Source organism: Rhipicephalus microplus, unplaced genomic scaffold (assembly GCF_043290135.1).
Source record: "Rhipicephalus microplus isolate Deutch F79 unplaced genomic scaffold, USDA_Rmic scaffold_33, whole genome shotgun sequence".
Taxonomy (NCBI): domain Eukaryota; kingdom Metazoa; phylum Arthropoda; class Arachnida; order Ixodida; family Ixodidae; genus Rhipicephalus; species Rhipicephalus microplus.
The window spans coordinates 750,001-768,541 of record NW_027464606.1 but is presented as its reverse complement, the minus strand read 5'-3'; positions in this window follow the sequence as shown (position 1 = coordinate 768,541).

The following is an 18,541-nucleotide window of genomic DNA, read 5'->3' as shown; positions in this document are numbered from 1 at the left end:
GGTTAGGTTAGGTTAGGTTAGGTTACGTTAGGTTATGTTAGGTTAGGTTAGGTTACGTTAGGTTAGGTTAGGTCAGGTAAGGTTAGGTTACGTTAGAATAGGTTAGGTTAGGTTAGGTTACGTTAGGTTAGGTTAAGTTAGGTTAGGTTAGGTTTGGTTAGCTTAGGTTAGGTTAGCTTAGGTTAGGTTAGGTTGGGTTGGGTTGGGTTAGGTTGGGTTAGGTTAGGTTAGGTTAGGTTAGGTTGGGTTAGGTTAGTTTAGGTTAGGTTAGGTTAGGTTAGGTTGGGTTGGGTTGGGTTAGTTTAGGTTAGGTTAGGTAAGGTTAGGTTAAGTTAGGTTAGGTTACGTTAGGTTAAGGTATGAACCGTCGTAAAACCGCATTAAACAATGCCACTTAGTGAGATGCAGTGTTTTTCACCTTTACAAGTTGGGAACTGTGATATCTATTGTGAAAGCGCTTGAAACCGTCATAATGTTGTAGAAAGCAATGTAAAGTAGCGAGTAAAACGTTTTCTAACGATAGAAGTGCGAAGGTTATGTTAGGTTGAGTTATGTTAGGTTAAGCTAGGTAGCGTCGTGCAACTACCAAAAACAACGTCATCTAACGAGATAGTGTTGTTTTATTGCGAGTACGAAACTGCGATAGGTGAAATGTTGTGAAAGCACACAAAACGGCATGAACAAGCCAAATACTGCGTGTTGTACCGTTACAAGTGCGAAACTGCTATGTTGTGATATTCTCGTTAAAGCGCATGCAAGCATCGTGAAACCTTAAAGAACGATGTCATTTAGCGAGATACAGCGTTCTGTACTGCAATAAGTTGGTGAAAAACTGTGAGGTTATGCAAATATCCTAATTGTGAACGAAACAGTGTAATAGAGCGTTTTTTAATACAAGTGCGAATGTTAGGTTAGGTTAAGCTATGAACCGTCGTAAAACCGCATTAAACAATGTCACTTAGTGAGATGCAGTGTTTTTCACCATTACAAGTCGGGAACTGCGATATCTAATGTGAAAGCGCTTGCAAACGTCGTTAGGTTAGGTTAGGTTTGGTTAGGTTAGGTTAGGTTACGTTAGGTTAGGTTTGGTTAGGTTAGGTTAGGTTAGGTTATGTTAGGTTAGGTTGGGTTAGGTTAGGTTAGGTTAAGATATGAACCGCGCTAAAACCGCATTAAACAATGTCACTTAGTGAGATGCAGTGTTTTTCACCTTTACAAGTTGGGAACTGCGATATCTAATGTGAAAGCGCTTGAAACCGTCGTCATGTTGTAGAAAGCAATGTAAAGTAGCGAGTAAAACGTTTTCTAACGATAGAAGTGCGAAGGTTATGTTAGGTTGAGTTATGTTAGTTTAAGCTAGGTAGCGTCGTGAAACTACCAAAAACAACGTCATCTAACGAGATAGTGTTGTTTTATTGCGAGTACGAAACTGCGATAGGTGAAATGTTGTGAAAGCACACAAAATGGCATGAACAAGCCAAATACTGCGTGTTGTACCGTTACAAGTGCGAAACTGCTATGTTGTGACATTCTCGGTAAAGCGCATGCAAGTATCGTGAAACCTTAAAGAACGATGTCATTTAGCGAGATACAGCGTTCTGTACTGTAATAAGTTGGTGAGAAACTGTGAGGTCAAGCAAATATCGTAATTGTGAACGAAACAGTGTAATTGAGCGTCTTTAGATACAAATGCGAATGTTAGGTTAGGTTGACATATCAACCGTCGTAAAACCGCATTAAACAATGTCACTTAGTGAGATGTAGTGTTTTTCAACATTACAAGTCGGGAACTACGATATCTAATGTGAAACCGCATGAAACCGTCGTAATCTTGTAGAAAACATTGTAAAGTGGCGAGTAAAACGTTTTCTAACGATAAAAGTGCGAAGGTTAGGTTAGGTTAGGTTAGTTTAAGCTAGGTAGCGTCGTGAAACTACCAAAAACGACGTCATCTAACGAGATAGTGTTGTTTTATAGCGAGTATTAAACTGCGATAGGTGAAATCTTGTGAAAGCACACAAAACGGCATGAACAAGCCAAATACTGCGTGTTCTACCGTTACAAGTGCGAAACTGCTATATTGTGATATTCTCGTTAAAGCGCATGCAAGCATCGTGAAACCTTAAAGAACAATGTCATTTAGCGAGATACAGCGTTCTGTACTGCAATAAGTTGGTGAAAAACTGTGAGGTTATGCAAGTATCGTAATTGTGAACAAAACAGTGTAATAGAGCGTTTTTAGATACAAGTGCGAATGTTAGGTTAGGTTAAGATATGAACCGTCGTAAAACCACATTAAACAATGTCAATTACTGAGATGCAGTGTTTTTCACCATTAAAAGTGGGGAACTGCGATAATTAATGTGAAAGCGCTTGCAACCGTCGTTAGGTTAGGTTAGGTTAGGTTAGGTTTGGTTAGGTTAGGTTACATTAGGTTAGGTTGGGTTGAGTTGGGTTAGGTTAGGTTAGGTTAGGTTAGGTTGGGTTAGGTTAGGTTAGGTTAGGTTAGGTTACGTTAGGTTAGGTTAGGTTACGTTAGGTTAGGTTAGGTTAGGTTACGTTAGGTTAGGTTAGGTTAGGTAAGGATAATTTGGTTAGGTTAGGTAAGGTTAGGTTGGGTTGGGTGTTGTTGGGTTGGGTTGAGTTGGGTTAGGTTGGGTTAGGTTAGGTTAGGTTACGTTAGGTTAGGTTAGGTTAGGTTAGGTTACGTTAGGTTATGTTAGGTTAGGTTAGGTTACGTTAGGTTAGGTTAGGTCAGGTAAGGTTAGGTTACGTTAGAATAGGTTAGGTTAGGTTAGGTTAGGTTAGGTTAGGTTAGGTTAAGTTAGGTTAGGTTAGGTTTGGTTAGCTTAGGTTAGGTTAGCTTAGGTTAGGTTAGGTTGGGTTGGGTTGGGTTAGGTTGGGTTAGGTTAGGTTAGGTTAGGTTAGGTTGGGTTAGGTTAGTTTAGGTTAGGTTAGGTTAGGTTAGGTTGGGTTGGGTTGGGTTAGGTTAGGTTAGGTTAGGTTAGGTTAGGTAAGGTTAGGTTAGGTTAGGTTAGGTTACGTTAGGTTAAGGTATGAACCGTCGTAAAACCGCATTAAACAATGCCACTTAGTGAGATGCAGTGTTTTTCACCTTTACAAGTTGGGAACTGTGATATCTAATGTGAAAGCGCTTGAAACCGTCATAATGTTGTAGAAAGCAATGTAAAGTAGCGAGTAAAACGTTTTCTAACGATAGAAGTGCGAAGGTTATGTTAGGTTGAGTTCCGTTAGTTTAAGCTAGGTAGCGTCGTGCAACTACCAAAAACAACGTCATCTAACGAGATAGTGTTGTTTTATTGCGAGTACAAAACTGCGATAGGTGAAATGTTGTGAAAGCACACAAAACGGCATGAACAAGCCAAATACTGCGTGTTGTACCGTTACAAGTGCGAAACTGCTATGTTGTGATATTCTCGTTAAAGCACATGCAAGCATCGTGAAACCTTAAAGAACGATGTCATTTAGCGAGATACAGCGTTCTGTACTGCAATAAGTTGGTGAAAAACTGTGAGGTTATGCAAATATCCTAATTGTGAACGAAACAGTGTAATAGAGCGTTTTTTAATACAAGTGCGAATGTTAGGTTAGGTTAAGATATGAACCGTCGTAAAACCGCATTAAACAATGTCACTTAGTGAGATGCAGTGTTTTTCACCATTACAAGTCGGGAACTGCGATATCTAATGTGAAAGCGCTTGCAAACGTCGTTAGGTTAGGTTAGGTTTGGTTAGGTTAGGTTAGGTTACGTTAGGTTAGGTTTGGTTAGGTAAGGTTAGGTTATTTTATGTTAGGTTAGGTTGGGTTAGGTTAGGTTAGGTTACGTTAGGTTAAGGTATGAACCGTCGTAAAACCGCAATAAACAATGTCACTTAGTGAGATGCAGTGTTTTTCACCTTTACAAGTTAGGAACTGCGATATCTAATGTGAAAGCGCTTGAAACCGTCGTAATGTTGTAGAAAGCAATGTAAAGTAGCGAGTAAAACGTTTTCTAACGATAGAAGTGCGAAGGTTATGTTAGGTTGAGTTATGTTAGTTTAAGCTAGGTAGCGTCGTGAAACCACCAAAAACGACGTCATCTAACGAGATAGTGTTGTTTTATTGCGAGTACGAAACTGCGATAGGTAAAATGTTGTGAAAGCACACAAAATGGCATGAACAAGCCAAATACTGCGTGTTGTACCGTTACAAGTGCGAAACTGCTATGTTGTGACATTCTCGGTAAAGCGCATGCAAGTATCGTGAAACCTTAAAGAACGATGTCATTTAGCGAGATACAGCGCTCTGTACTGTAATAAGTTGGTGAGAAACTGTGAGGTCAAGCAAATATCGTAATTGTGAACGAAACAGTGTAATTGAGCGTCTTTAGATACAAGTGCGAATGTTAGGTTAGGTTGACATATCAACCGTCGTAAAACCGCATTAAACAATGTCACTTAGTGAGATGTAGTGTTTTTCAACATTACAAGTCGGGAACTACGATATCTAATGTGAAAGCGCATGAAACCGTCGTAATCTTGTAGAAAACATTGTAAAGTGGCGAGTAAAACGTTTTCTAACGATAGAAGTGCGAAGGTTAGGTTAGGTTAGGTTAGTTTAAGCTAGGTAGCGTCGTGAAACTACCAAAAACGACGTCATCTAACGAGATAGTGTTGTTTTATAGCGAGTATTAAACTGCGATAGGTGAAATGTTGTGAAAGCACACAAAACGGCATGAACAAGCCAAATACTGCGTGTTCTACCGTTACAAGTGCGAAACTGCTATATTGTGATATTCTCGTTAAAGCGCATGCAAGCATCGTGAAACATTAAAGAACAATGTCATTTAGCGAGATACAGCGTTCTGTACTGCAATAAGTTGGTGAAAAACTGTGAGGTTATGCAAGTATCGTAATTGTGAACAAAACAGTGTAATAGAGAGTTTTTAGATACTAGTGCGAATGTTAGGTTAGGTTAAGATAGGAACCGTCGTAAAACCGCATTAAACAATGTCAATTACTGAGATGCAGTGTTTTTCACCATTTTTATTTATTTATTTCGACATACTGCCAATCCCATCAGGGATTTTAGCAGGAAGGGCATGAACATAAAAATTCGAATAGGTACACAATAAAGACATACATCGCGATAAAGTACAGAATGAAACTAACAGAATCGGATCATTTAACAATTTCAGATCAAAGAAGGCATAAAACATTAGTGTAAAGAGAAGTTGTCAGAAGAAAATAAATGCAGCGACTTGGTTGACACGTTGGTTGACATATTGGCATATGCATCAAGAAACACAACAAGAAATCACAGCAATAAGAAACTACCCTACAATATGGCAAAGTATTTCAAGGCAGGGCAAATTTATACACACTGAAAAACAGAAACATGTTCAAGAATCAACAGGGCGATTTCTCTTCACCTGGATTCAGTACTAAAAATTGCTTAAAGAAAAAAAAATGATGACATGATACTTCGCTCGTACATTGTTCACACGAACACCCATATTAAAATCAACCAGGTGATTCCGTTTGCATAATATAAAGTTCATTAAAAGTGGGGAACTGCGATAATTAATGTGAAAGCGCTTGCAACCGTCGTTAGGTTAGGTTAGGTTAGGTTAGGTTTGGTTAGGTTAGGTTAGGTTAGATTAGGTTAGGTTGGGTTGAGTTGGGTTAGGTTAGGTTAGGTTAGGTTAGGTTAGGTTGGGTTAGGTTAGGTTAGGTTAGGTTACGTTAGGTTAGGTTAGGTTACGTTAGGTTAGGTTAGGTTACGTTAGGTTAGGTTAGGTTAGGTAAGGATAATTTGGTTAGGTTAGGTAAGGTTAGGTTAGGTTAGGTTAGGTTGGGTTGGGTGTTGTTGGGTTGGGTGGGGTTGGGTTAGGTTGGGTTAGGTTAGGTTAGGTTACGTTAGGTTAGGTTAGGTTATGTTAGGTTACGTTAGGTTATGTTAGGTTAGGTTAGGTTACGTTAGGTTAGGTTAGGTCAGGTAAGGTTAGGTTACGTTAGAATAGGTTAGGTTAGGTTAGGTTACGTTAGGTTAGGTTAAGTTAGGTTAGGTTAGGTTTGGTTAGCTTAGGTTAGGTTAGCTTAGGTTAGGTTGGGTTGGGTTGGGTTAGGTTGGGTTAGGTTAGGTTAGGTTAGGTTAGGTTAGGTAGGGTTAGGTTAGGTTAGGTTAGGTTAGGTTAGGTTGGGTTGGGTTGGGTTAGGTTAGGTTAGGTTAGGTTAGGTAAGGTTAGGTTAGGTTAGGTTAGGTTACGTTAGGTTAAGGTATGAACCGTCGTAAAACCGCATTAAACAATGCCACTTAGTGAGATGCAGTGTTTTTCACCTTTACAAGTTGGAAACTGTGATATCTAATGTGAAAGCGCTTGAAACCGTCATAATGTTGTAGAAAGCAATGTAAAGTAGCGAGTAAAACGTTTTCTAACGATAGAAGTGCGAAGGTTATGTTAGGTTGAGTTATGTTAGTTTAAGCTAGGTAGCGTCGTGCAACTACCAAAAACAACGTCATCTAACGAGATAGTGTTGTTTTATTGCGAGTACGAAACTGCGATAGGTGAAATGTTGTGAAAGCACACAAAACGGCATGAACAAGCCAAATACTGCGTGTTGTACCGTTACAAGTGCGAAACTGCTATGTTGTGATATTCTCGTTAAAGCGCATGCAAGCATCGTGAAACCTTAAAGAACGATGTCATTTAGCGAGATACAGCGTTCTGTACTGCAATAAGTTGGTGAAAAACTGTGAGGTTATGCAAATATCCTAATTGTGAACGAAACAGTGTAATAGAGCGTTTTTTAATACAAGTGCGAATGTTAGGTTAGGTTAAGATATGAACCGTCGTAAAACCGCATTAAACAATGTCACTTAGTGAGATGCAGTGTTTTTCACCATTACAAGTCGGGAACTGCGATATCTAATGTGAAAGCGCTTGCAAACGTCGTTAGGTTAGGTTAGGTTTGGTTAGGTTAGGTTAGGTTACGTTAGGTTAGGTTTGGTTAGGTTAGGTTAGGTTAGGTTAGGTTATGTTAGGTTAGGTTGGGTTAGGTTAGGTTAGGTTACGTTAGGTTAAGGTATGAACCGTCGTAAAACCGCAATAAACAATGTCACTTAGTGAGATGCAGTGTTTTTCACCTTTACAAGTTAGGAACTGCGATATCTAATGTGAAAGCGCTTGAAACCGTCGTAATGTTGTAGAAAGCAATGTAAAGTAGCGAGTAAAACGTTTTCTAACGATAGAAGTGCGAAGGTTATGTTAGGTTGAGTTATGTTAGTTTAAGCTAGGTAGCGTCGTGAAACCACCAAAAACGACGTCATCTAACGAGATAGTGTTGTTTTATTGCGAGTACGAAACTGCGATAGGTAAAATGTTGTGAAAGCACACAAAATGGCATGAACAAGCCAAATACTGCGTGTTGTACCGTTACAAGTGCGAAACTGCTATGTTGTGACATTCTCGGTAAAGCGCATGCAAGTATCGTGAAACCTTAAAGAACGATGTCATTTAGCGAGATACGGCGTTCTGTACTGCAATAAGTTGGTGAAAAACTGTGAGGTTATGCAAATATCCTAATTGTGAACGAAACAGTGTAATAGAGCGTTTTTTAATACAAGTGCGAATGTTAGGTTAGGTTAAGGTATGAACCGTCGTAAAACCGCATTAAACAATGTCACTTAGTGAGATGCAGTGTTTTTCACCATTACAAGTCGGGAACTGCGATATCTAATGTGAAAGCGCTTGCAAACGTCGTTAGGTTAGGTTAGGTTTGGTTAGGTTAGGTTAGGTTACGTTAGGTTAGGTTTGGTTAGGTTAGGTTAGGTTAGGTTATGTTAGGTTAGGTTGGGTTAGGTTAGGTTAGGTTACGTTAGGTTAAGGTATGAACCGTCGTAAAACCGCAATAAACAATGTCACTTAGTGAGATGCAGTGTTTTTCACCTTTACAAGTTAGGAACTGCGATATCTAATGTGAAAGCGCTTGAAACCGTCGTAATGTTGTAGAAAGCAATGTAAAGTAGCGAGTAAAACGTTTTCTAACGATAGAAGTGCGAAGGTTATGTTAGGTTGAGTTATGTTAGTTTAAGCTAGGTAGCGTCGTGAAACCACCAAAAACGACGTCATCTAACGAGATAGTGTTGTTTTATTGCGAGTACGAAACTGCGATAGGTAAAATGTTGTGAAAGCACACAAAATGGCATGAACAAGCCAAATACTGCGTGTTGTACCGTTACAAGTGCGAAACTGCTATGTTGTGACATTCTCGGTAAAGCGCATGCAAGTATCGTGAAACCTTAAAGAACGATGTCATTTAGCGAGATACAGCGCTCTGTACTGTAATAAGTTGGTGAGAAACTGTGAGGTCAAGCAAATATCGTAATTGTGAACGAAACAGTGTAATTGAGCGTCTTTAGATACAAGTGCGAATGTTAGGTTAGGTTGACATATCAACCGTCGTAAAACCGCATTAAACAATGTCACTTAGTGAGATGTAGTGTTTTTCAACATTACAAGTCGGGAACTACGATATTTAATGTGAAAGCGCATGAAACCGTCGTAATCTTGTAGAAAACCTTGTAAAGTGGCGAGTAAAACGTTTTCTAACGATAGAAGTGCGAAGGTTAGGTTAGGTTAGGTTAGTTTAAGCTAGGTAGCGTCGTGAAACTACCAAAAACGACGTCATCTAACGAGATAGTGTTGTTTTATAGCGAGTATTAAACTGCGATAGGTGAAATGTTGTGAAAGCACACAAAACGGCATGAACAAGCCAAATACTGCGTGTTCTACCGTTACAAGTGCGAAACTGCTATATTGTGATATTCTCGTTAAAGCGCATGCAAGCATCGTGAAACCTTAAAGAACAATGTCATTTAGCGAGATACAGCGTTCTGTACTGCAATAAGTTGGTGAAAAACTGTGAGGTTATGCAAGTATCGTAATTGTGAACAAAACAGTGTAATAGAGAGTTTTTAGATACTAGTGCGAATGTTAGGTTAGGTTAAGATAGGAACCGTCGTAAAACCGCATTAAACAATGTCAATTACTGAGATGCAGTGTTTTTCACCATTAAAAGTGGGGAACTGCGATAATTAATGTGAAAGCGCTTGCAACCGTCGTTAGGTTAGGTTAGGTTAGGTTAGGTTTGGTTAGGTTAGGTTAGGTTAGATTAGGTTAGGTTGGGTTGAGTTGGGTTAGGTTAGGTTAGGTTAGGTTAGGTTGGGTTAGGTTAGGTTAGGTTAGGTTACGTTAGGTTAGGTTAGGTTACGTTAGGTTAGGTTAGGTTACGTTAGGTTAGGTTAGGTTAGGTAAGGATAATTTGGTTAGGTTAGGTAAGGTTAGGTTAGGTTAGGTTAGGTTGGGTTGGGTGTTGTTGGGTTGGGTTGGGTTGGGTTAGGTTGGGTTAGGTTAGGTTAGGTTACGTTAGGTTAGGTTAGGTTATGTTAGGTTACGTTAGGTTATGTTAGGTTAGGTTAGGTTACGTTAGGTTAGGTTAGGTCAGGTAAGGTTAGGTTACGTTAGAATAGGTTAGGTTAGGTTAGGTTACGTTAGGTTAGGTTAAGTTAGGTTAGGTTAGGTTTGGTTAGCTTAGGTTAGGTTAGCTTAGGTTAGGTTGGGTTGGGTTGGGTTAGGTTGGGTTAGGTTAGGTTAGGTTAGGTTAGGTTAGGTAGGGTTAGGTTAGGTTAGGTTAGGTTAGGTTAGGTTGGGTTGGGTTGGGTTAGGTTAGGTTAGGTTAGGTTAGGTAAGGTTAGGTTAGGTTAGGTTAGGTTACGTTAGGTTAAGGTATGAACCGTCGTAAAACCGCATTAAACAATGCCACTTAGTGAGATGCAGTGTTTTTCACCTTTACAAGTTGGAAACTGTGATATCTAATGTGAAAGCGCTTGAAACCGTCATAATGTTGTAGAAAGCAATGTAAAGGAGCGATTAAAACGTTTTCTAACGATAGAAGTGCGAAGGTTATGTTAGGTTGAGTTATGTTAGTTTAAGCTAGGTAGCGTCGTGCAACTACCAAAAACAACGTCATCTAACGAGATAGTGTTGTTTTATTGCGAGTACGAAACTGCGATAGGTGAAATGTTGTGAAAGCACACAAAACGGCATGAACAAGCCAAATACTGCGTGTTGTACCGTTACAAGTGCGAAACTGCTATGTTGTGATATTCTCGTTAAAGCGCATGCAAGCATCGTGAAACCTTAAAGAACGATGTCATTTAGCGAGATACAGCGTTCTGTACTGCAATAAGTTGGTGAAAAACTGTGAGGTTATGCAAATATCCTAATTATGAACGAAACAGTGTAATAGAGCGTTTTTTAATACAAGTGCGAATGTTAGGTTAGGTTAAGATATGAACCGTCGTAAAACCGCATTAAACAATGTCACTTAGTGAGATGCAGTGTTTTTCACCATTACAAGTCGGGAACTGCGATATCTAATGTGAAAGCGCTTGCAAACGTCGTTAGGTTAGGTTAGGTTTGGTTAGGTTAGGTTAGGTTACGTTAGGTTAGGTTTGGTTAGGTTAGGTTAGGTTAGGTTATGTTAGGTTAGGTTGGGTTAGGTTAGGTTAGGTTACGTTAGGTTAAGGTATGAACCGTCGTAAAACCGCAATAAACAATGTCACTTAGTGAGATGCAGTGTTTTTCACCTTTACAAGTTAGGAACTGCGATATCTAATGTGAAAGCGCTTGAAACCGTCGTAATGTTGTAGAAAGCAATGTAAAGTAGCGAGTAAAACGTTTTCTAACGATAGAAGTGCGAAGGTTATGTTAGGTTGAGTTATGTTAGTTTAAGCTAGGTAGCGTCGTGAAACCACCAAAAACGACGTCATCTAACGAGATAGTGTTGTTTTATTGCGAGTACGAAACTGCGATAGGTAAAATGTTGTGAAAGCACACAAAATGGCATGAACAAGCCAAATACTGCGTGTTGTACCGTTACAAGTGCGAAACTGCTATGTTGTGACATTCTCGGTAAAGCGCATGCAAGTATCGTGAAACCTTAAAGAACGATGTCATTTAGCGAGATACAGCGTTCTGTACTGCAATAAGTTGGTGAAAAACTGTGAGGTTATGCAAATATCGTAATTGTGAACGAAACAGTGTAATAGAGCGTTTTTTAATACAAGTGCGAATGTTAGGTTAGGTTAAGCTATGAACCGTCGTAAAACCGCATTAAACAATGTCACTTAGTGAGATGCAGTGTTTTTCACCATTACAAGTCGGGAACTGCGATATCTAATGTGAAAGCGCTTGCAAACGTCGTTAGGTTAGGTTAGGTTTGGTTAGGTTAGGTTAGGTTACGTTAGGTTAGGTTTGGTTAGGTTAGGTTAGGTTAGGTTATGTTAGGTTAGGTTGGGTTAGGTTAGGTTAGGTTAAGATATGAACCGCGCTAAAACCGCATTAAACAATGTCACTTAGTGAGATGCAGTGTTTTTCACCTTTACAAGTTGGGAACTGCGATATCTAATGTGAAAGCGCTTGAAACCGTCGTCATGTTGTAGAAAGCAATGTAAAGTAGCGAGTAAAACGTTTTCTAACGATAGAAGTGCGAAGGTTATGTTAGGTTGAGTTATGTTAGCTTAAGCTAGGTAGCGTCGTGAAACCACCAAAAACGACGTCATCTAACGAGATAGTGTTGTTTTATTGCGAGTACGAAACTGCGATAGGTAAAATGTTGTGAAAGCACACAAAATGGCATGAACAAGCCAAATACTGCGTGTTGTACCGTTACAAGTGCGAAACTGCTATGTTGTGACATTCTCGGTAAAGCGCATGCAAGTATCGTGAAACCTTAAAGAACGATGTCATTTAGCGAGATACAGCGTTCTGTACTGTAATAAGTTGGTGAGAAACTGTGAGGTCAAGCAAATATCGTAATTGTGAACGAAACAGTGTAATTGAGCGTCTTTAGATACAAATGCGAATGTTAGGTTAGGTTGACATATCAACCGTCGTAAAACCGCATTAAACAATGTCACTTAGTGAGATGTAGTGTTTTTCAACATTACAAGTCGGGAACTACGATATCTAATGTGAAACCGCATGAAACCGTCGTAATCTTGTAGAAAACATTGTAAAGTGGCGAGTAAAACGTTTTCTAACGATAAAAGTGCGAAGGTTAGGTTAGGTTAGGTTAGTTTAAGCTAGGTAGCGTCGTGAAACTACCAAAAACGACGTCATCTAACGAGATAGTGTTGTTTTATAGCGAGTATTAAACTGCGATAGGTGAAATGTTGTGAAAGCACACAAAACGGCATGAACAAGCCAAATACTGCGTGTTCTACCGTTACAAGTGCGAAACTGCTATATTGTGATATTCTCGTTAAAGCGCATGCAAGCATCGTGAAACCTTAAAGAACAATGTCATTTAGCGAGATACAGCGTTCTGTACTGCAATAAGTTGGTGAAAAACTGTGAGGTTATGCAAGTATCGTAATTGTGAACAAAACAGTGTAATAGAGCGTTTTTAGATACAAGTGCGAGTGTTAGGTTAGGTTAAGATATGAACCGTCGTAAAACCGCATTAAACAATGTCAATTACTGAGATGCAGTGTTTTTCACCATTAAAAGTGGGGAACTGCGATATTTAATGTGAAAGCGCTTGCAACCGTCGTTAGGTTAGGTTAGGTTAGGTTAGGTTAGGTTAGGTTAGGTTAGGTTAGGTTAGGTTAGGTTTGGTTAGGTTAGGTTAGGTTAGGTTAGGTTAGATTAGGTTAGGTTGGGTTGAGTTGGGTTAGGTTAGGTTAGGTTAGGTTGGGTTAGGTTAGGTTAGGTTAGGTTACGTTAGGTTAGGTTAGGTTACGTTAGGTTAGGTTAGGTTAAGTTACGTTAGGTTAGGTTAGGTAAGGATAATTTGGTTAGGTTAGGTAAGTTTAGGTTAGGTTAGGTTGGGTTGGGTGTTGTTGGGTTGGGTTGGGTTGGGTTAGGTTGGGTTAGGTTAGGTTAGGTTACGTTAGGTTAGGTTAGGTTATGTTAGGTTACGTTAGGTTATGTTAGGTTAGGTTAGGTTACGTTAGGTTAGGTTAGGTCAGGTAAGGTTAGGTTACGTTAGAATAGGTTAGGTTAGGTTAGGTTACGTTAGGTTAGGTTAAGTTAGGTTAGGTTAGGTTTGGTTAGCTTAGGTTAGGTTAGCTTAGGTTAGGTTGGGTTGGGTTAGGTTGGGTTAGGTTAGGTTAGGTTAGGTTAGGTTAGGTTAGGTAGGGTTAGGTTAGGTTAGGTTAGGTTAGGTTAGGTTGGGTTGGGTTGGGTTAGGTTAGGTTAGGTTAGGTTAGGTAAGGTTAGGTTAGGTTAGGTTAGGTTACGTTAGGTTAAGGTATGAACCGTCGTAAAACCGCATTAAACAATGCCACTTAGTGAGATGCAGTGTTTTTCACCTTTACAAGTTGGAAACTGTGATATCTAATGTGAAAGCGCTTGAAACCGTCATAATGTTGTAGAAAGCAATGTAAAGTAGCGAGTAAAACGTTTTCTAACGATAGAAGTGCGAAGGTTATGTTAGGTTGAGTTATGTTAGTTTAAGCTAGGTAGCGTCGTGCAACTACCAAAAACAACGTCATCTAACGAGATAGTGTTGTTTTATTGCGAGTACGAAACTGCGATAGGTGAAATGTTGTGAAAGCACACAAAACGGCATGAACAAGCCAAATACTGCGTGTTGTACCGTTACAAGTGCGAAACTGCTATGTTGTGATATTCTCGTTAAAGCGCATGCAAGCATCGTGAAACCTTAAAGAACGATGTCATTTAGCGAGATACAGCGTTCTGTACTGCAATAAGTTGGTGAAAAACTGTGAGGTTATGCAAATATCCTAATTGTGAACGAAACAGTGTAATAGAGCGTTTTTTAATACAAGTGCGAATGTTAGGTTAGGTTAAGATATGGACCGTCGTAAAACCGCATTAAACAATGTCACTTAGTGAGATGCAGTGTTTTTCACCATTACAAGTCGGGAACTGCGATATCTAATGTGAAAGCGCTTGCAAACGTCGTTAGGTTAGGTTAGGTTTGGTTAGGTTAGGTTAGGTTACGTTAGGTTAGGTTTGGTTAGGTTAGGTTAGGTTAGGTTATGTTAGGTTAGGTTGGGTTAGGTTAGGTTAGGTTACGTTAGGTTAAGGTATGAACCGTCGTAAAACCGCAATAAACAATGTCACTTAGTGAGATGCAGTGTTTTTCACCTTTACAAGTTAGGAACTGCGATATCTAATGTGAAAGCGCTTGAAACCGTCGTAATGTTGTAGAAAGCAATGTAAAGTAGCGAGTAAAACGTTTTCTAACGATAGAAGTGCGAAGGTTATGTTAGGTTGAGTTATGTTAGTTTAAGCTAGGTAGCGTCGTGAAACCACCAAAAACGACGTCATCTAACGAGATAGTGTTGTTTTATTGCGAGTACGAAACTGCGATAGGTAAAATGTTGTGAAAGCACACAAAATGGCATGAACAAGCCAAATACTGCGTGTTGTACCGTTACAAGTGCGAAACTGCTATGTTGTGACATTCTCGGTAAAGCGCATGCAAGTATCGTGAAACCTTAAAGAACGATGTCATTTAGCGAGATACAGCGTTCTGTACTGTAATAAGTTGGTGAGAAACTGTGAGGTCAAGCAAATATCGTAATTGTGAACGAAACAGTGTAATTGAGCGTCTTTAGATACAAGTGCGAATGTTAGGTTAGGTTGACATATCAACCGTCGTAAAACCGCATTAAACAATGTCACTTAGTGAGATGTAGTGTTTTTCAACATTACAAGTCGGGAACTACGATATCTAATGTGAAAGCGCATGAAACCGTCGTAATCTTGTAGAAAACATTGTAAAGTGGCGAGTAAAACGTTTTCTAACGATAGAAGTGCGAAGGTTAGGTTAGGTTAGGTTAGTTTAAGCTAGGTAGCGTCGTGAAACTACCAAAAACGACGTCATCTAACGAGATAGTGTTGTTTTATAGCGAGTAGTAAACTGCGATAGGTGAAATGTTGTGAAAGCACACAAAACGGCATGAACAAGCCAAATACTGCGTGTTCTACCGTTACAAGTGCGAAACTGCTATATTGTGATATTCTCGTTAAAGCGCATGCAAGCATCGTGAAACCTTAAAGAACAATGTCATTTAGCGAGATACAGCGTTCTGTACTGCAATAAGTTGGTGAAAAACTGTGAGGTTATGCAAGTATCGTAATTGTGAACAAAACAGTGTAATAGAGCGTTTTTAGATACAAGTGCGAATGTTAGGTTAGGTTAAGATATGAACCGTCGTAAAACCGCATTAAACAATGTCAATTACTTAGATGCAGTGTTTTTCACCATTAAAAGTGGGGAACTGCGATAATTAATGTGAAAGCGCTTGCAACCGTCGTTAGGTTAGGTTAGGTTAGGTTAGGTTTGGTTAGGTTAGGTTAGGTTAGGTTAGATTAGGTTGGGTTGAGTTGGGTTAGGTTAGGTTAGGTTAGGTTGGGTTAGGTTAGGTTAGGTTAGGTTACGTTAGGTTAGGTTAGGTTACGTTAGGTTAGGTTAGGTTACGTTAGGTTAGGTTAGGTTAGGTAAGGATAATTTGGTTAGGTTAGGTAAGGTTAGGTTAGGTTAGGTTAGGTTGGGTTGGGTGTTGTTGGGTTGGGTTGGGTTGGGTTAGGTTGGGTTAGGTTAGGTTAGGTTACGTTAGGTTACGTTAGGTTAGGTTAGGTTACGTTAGGTTATGTTAGGTTAGGTTAGGTTACGTTAGGTTAGGTTAGGTCAGGTAAGGTTAGGTTATGTTAGAATAGGTTAGATTAGGTTAGGTTACGTTAGGTTAAGTTAGGTTAGGTTAGGTTTGGTTAGCTTAGGTTAGGTTAGCTTAGGTTAGGTTAGGTTGGGTTGGGTTGGGTTAGGTAGGGCTAGGTTAGGTTAGGTTAGGTTAGGTTAGGTAGGGTTAGGTTAGGTTAGGTTAGGTTGGGTTGGGTTGGGTTAGGTTAGGTTAGGTTAGGTTAGGTAAGGTTAGGTTAGGTTAGGTTAGGTTACGTTAGGTTAAGGTATGAACCGTCGTAAAACCGCATTAAACAATGCCACTTAGTGAGATGCAGTGTTTTTCACCTTTACAAGTTGGGAACTGTGATATCTAATGTGAAAGCGCTTGAAACCGTCATAATGTTATAGAAAGCAATGTAAAGTAGCGAGTAAAACGTTTTCTAACGATAGAAGTTCGAAGGTTATGTTAGGTTGAGTTATGTTAGTTTAAGCTAGGTAGCGTCGTGCAACTACCAAAAACAACGTCATCTAACGAGATAGTGTTGTTTAATGCAAGTACGAAACTGCGATAGGTGAAATGTTGTGAAAGCACACAAAACGGCATGAACAAGCCAAATACTGCGTGTTGTACCGTTACAAGTGCGAAACTGCTATGTTGTGATATCCTCGTTAAAGCGCATGCAAGCATCGTGAAACCTTAAAGAACGATGTCACTTAGCGAGATACAGCGTTCTCTACTGTAATAAGTTGGTGAGAAACTGTGAGGTCAAGCAAATATCGTAATTGTGAACGAAACAGTGTAATTGAGCGCCTTTAGATACAAGTGCGAATGTTAGGTTAGGTTGACATATCAACCGTCGTAAAACCGCATTAAACAATGTCACTTAGTGAGATGCAGTGTTTTTCACCATTACAAGTCGGGAACTGCGATATCTAATGTGAAAGCGCTTGCAAACGTCGTTAGGATAGGTTAGGTTAGGTTAGGTTACGTTAAGTTAGGTTTGGTTAGGTTAGGTTAGGTTAGGTTATGTTAGGTTAGGTTGGGTTAGGTTAGGTTAGGTTAGGTTAAGATATGAACCGCGCTAAAACCGCATTAAACAATGTCACTTAGTGAGATGCAGTGTTTTTCACCTTTACAAGTTGGGAACTGCGATATCTAATGTGAAAGCGCTTGAAACCGTCGTAATGTTGTAGAAAGCAATGTAAAGTAGCGAGTAAAACGTTTTCTAACGATAGAAGTGCGAAGGTTATGTTAGGTTGAGTTATGTTAGTTTAAGCTAGGTAGCGTCGTGCAACTACCAAAAACAACGTCATCTAACGAGATAGTGTTGTTTTATTGCGAGTACGAAACTGCGATAGGTGAAATGTTGTGAAAGCACACAAAACGGCATGAACAAGCCAAATACTGCGTGTTGTACCGTTACAAGTGCGAAACTGCTATGTTGTGATATTCTCGTTAAAGCGCATGCAAGCATCGTGAAACCTTAAAGAACGATGTCATTTAGCGAGATACAGCGTTCTGTACTGCAATAAGTTGGTGAAAAACTGTGAGGTTATGCAAATATCCTAATTGTGAACGAAACAGTGTAATAGAGCGTTTTTTAATACAAGTGCGAATGTTAGGTTAGGTTAAGATATGAACCGTCGTAAAACCGCATTAAACAATGTCACTTAGTGAGATGCAGTGTTTTTCACCATTACAAGTCGGGAACTGCGATATCTAATGTGAAAGCGCTTGCAAACGTCGTTAGGTTAGGTTAGGTTTGGTTAGGTTAGGTTAGGTTACGTTAGGTTAGGTTGGGTTGGGTTGGGTTAGGTTAGGTTAGGTTAGGTTAGGTAAGGTTAGGTTAGGTTAGGTTAGGTTACGTTAGGTTAAGGTATGAACCGTCGTAAAACCGCATTAAACAATGCCACTTAGTGAGATGCAGTGTTTTTCACCTTTACAAGTTGGGAACTGTGATATCTAATGTGAAAGCGCTTGAAACCGTCATAATGTTGTAGAAAGCAATGTAAAGTAGCGAGTAAAACGTTTTCTAACGATAGAAGTTCGAAGGTTATGTTAGGTTGAGTTATGTTAGTTTAAGCTAGGTAGCGTCGTGCAACTACCAAAAACAACGTCATCTAACGAGATAGTGTTGTTTAATGCAAGTACGAAACTGCGATAGGTGAAATGTTGTGAAAGCACACAAAACGGCATGAACAAGCCAAATACTGCGTGTTGTACCGTTACAAGTGCGAAACTGCTATGTTGTGATATCCTCGTTAAAGCGCATGCAAGCATCGTGAAACCTTAAAGAACGATGTCACTTAGCGAGATACAGCGTTCTCTACTGTAATAAGTTGGTGAGAAACTGTGAGGTCAAGCAAATATCGTAATTGTGAACGAAACAGTGTAATTGAGCGTCTTTAGATACAAGTGCGAATGTTAGGTTAGGTTGACATATCAACCGTCGTAAAACCGCATTAAACAATGTCACTTAGTGAGATGCAGTGTTTTTCACCATTACAAGTCGGGAACTGCGATATCTAATGTGAAAGCGCTTGCAAACGTCGTTAGGATAGGTTAGGTTAGGTTAGGTTAGGTTACGTTAAGTTAGGTTTGGTTAGGTTAGGTTAGGTTAGGTTATGTTAGGTTAGGTTGGGTTAGGTTAGGTTAGGTTAGGTTAAGATATGAACCGCGCTAAAACCGCATTAAACAATGTCACTTAGTGAGATGCAGTGTTTTTCACCTTTACAAGTTGGGAACTGCGATATCTAATGTGAAAGCGCTTGAAACCGTCGTAATGTTGTAGAAAGCAATGTAAAGTAGCGAGTAAAACGTT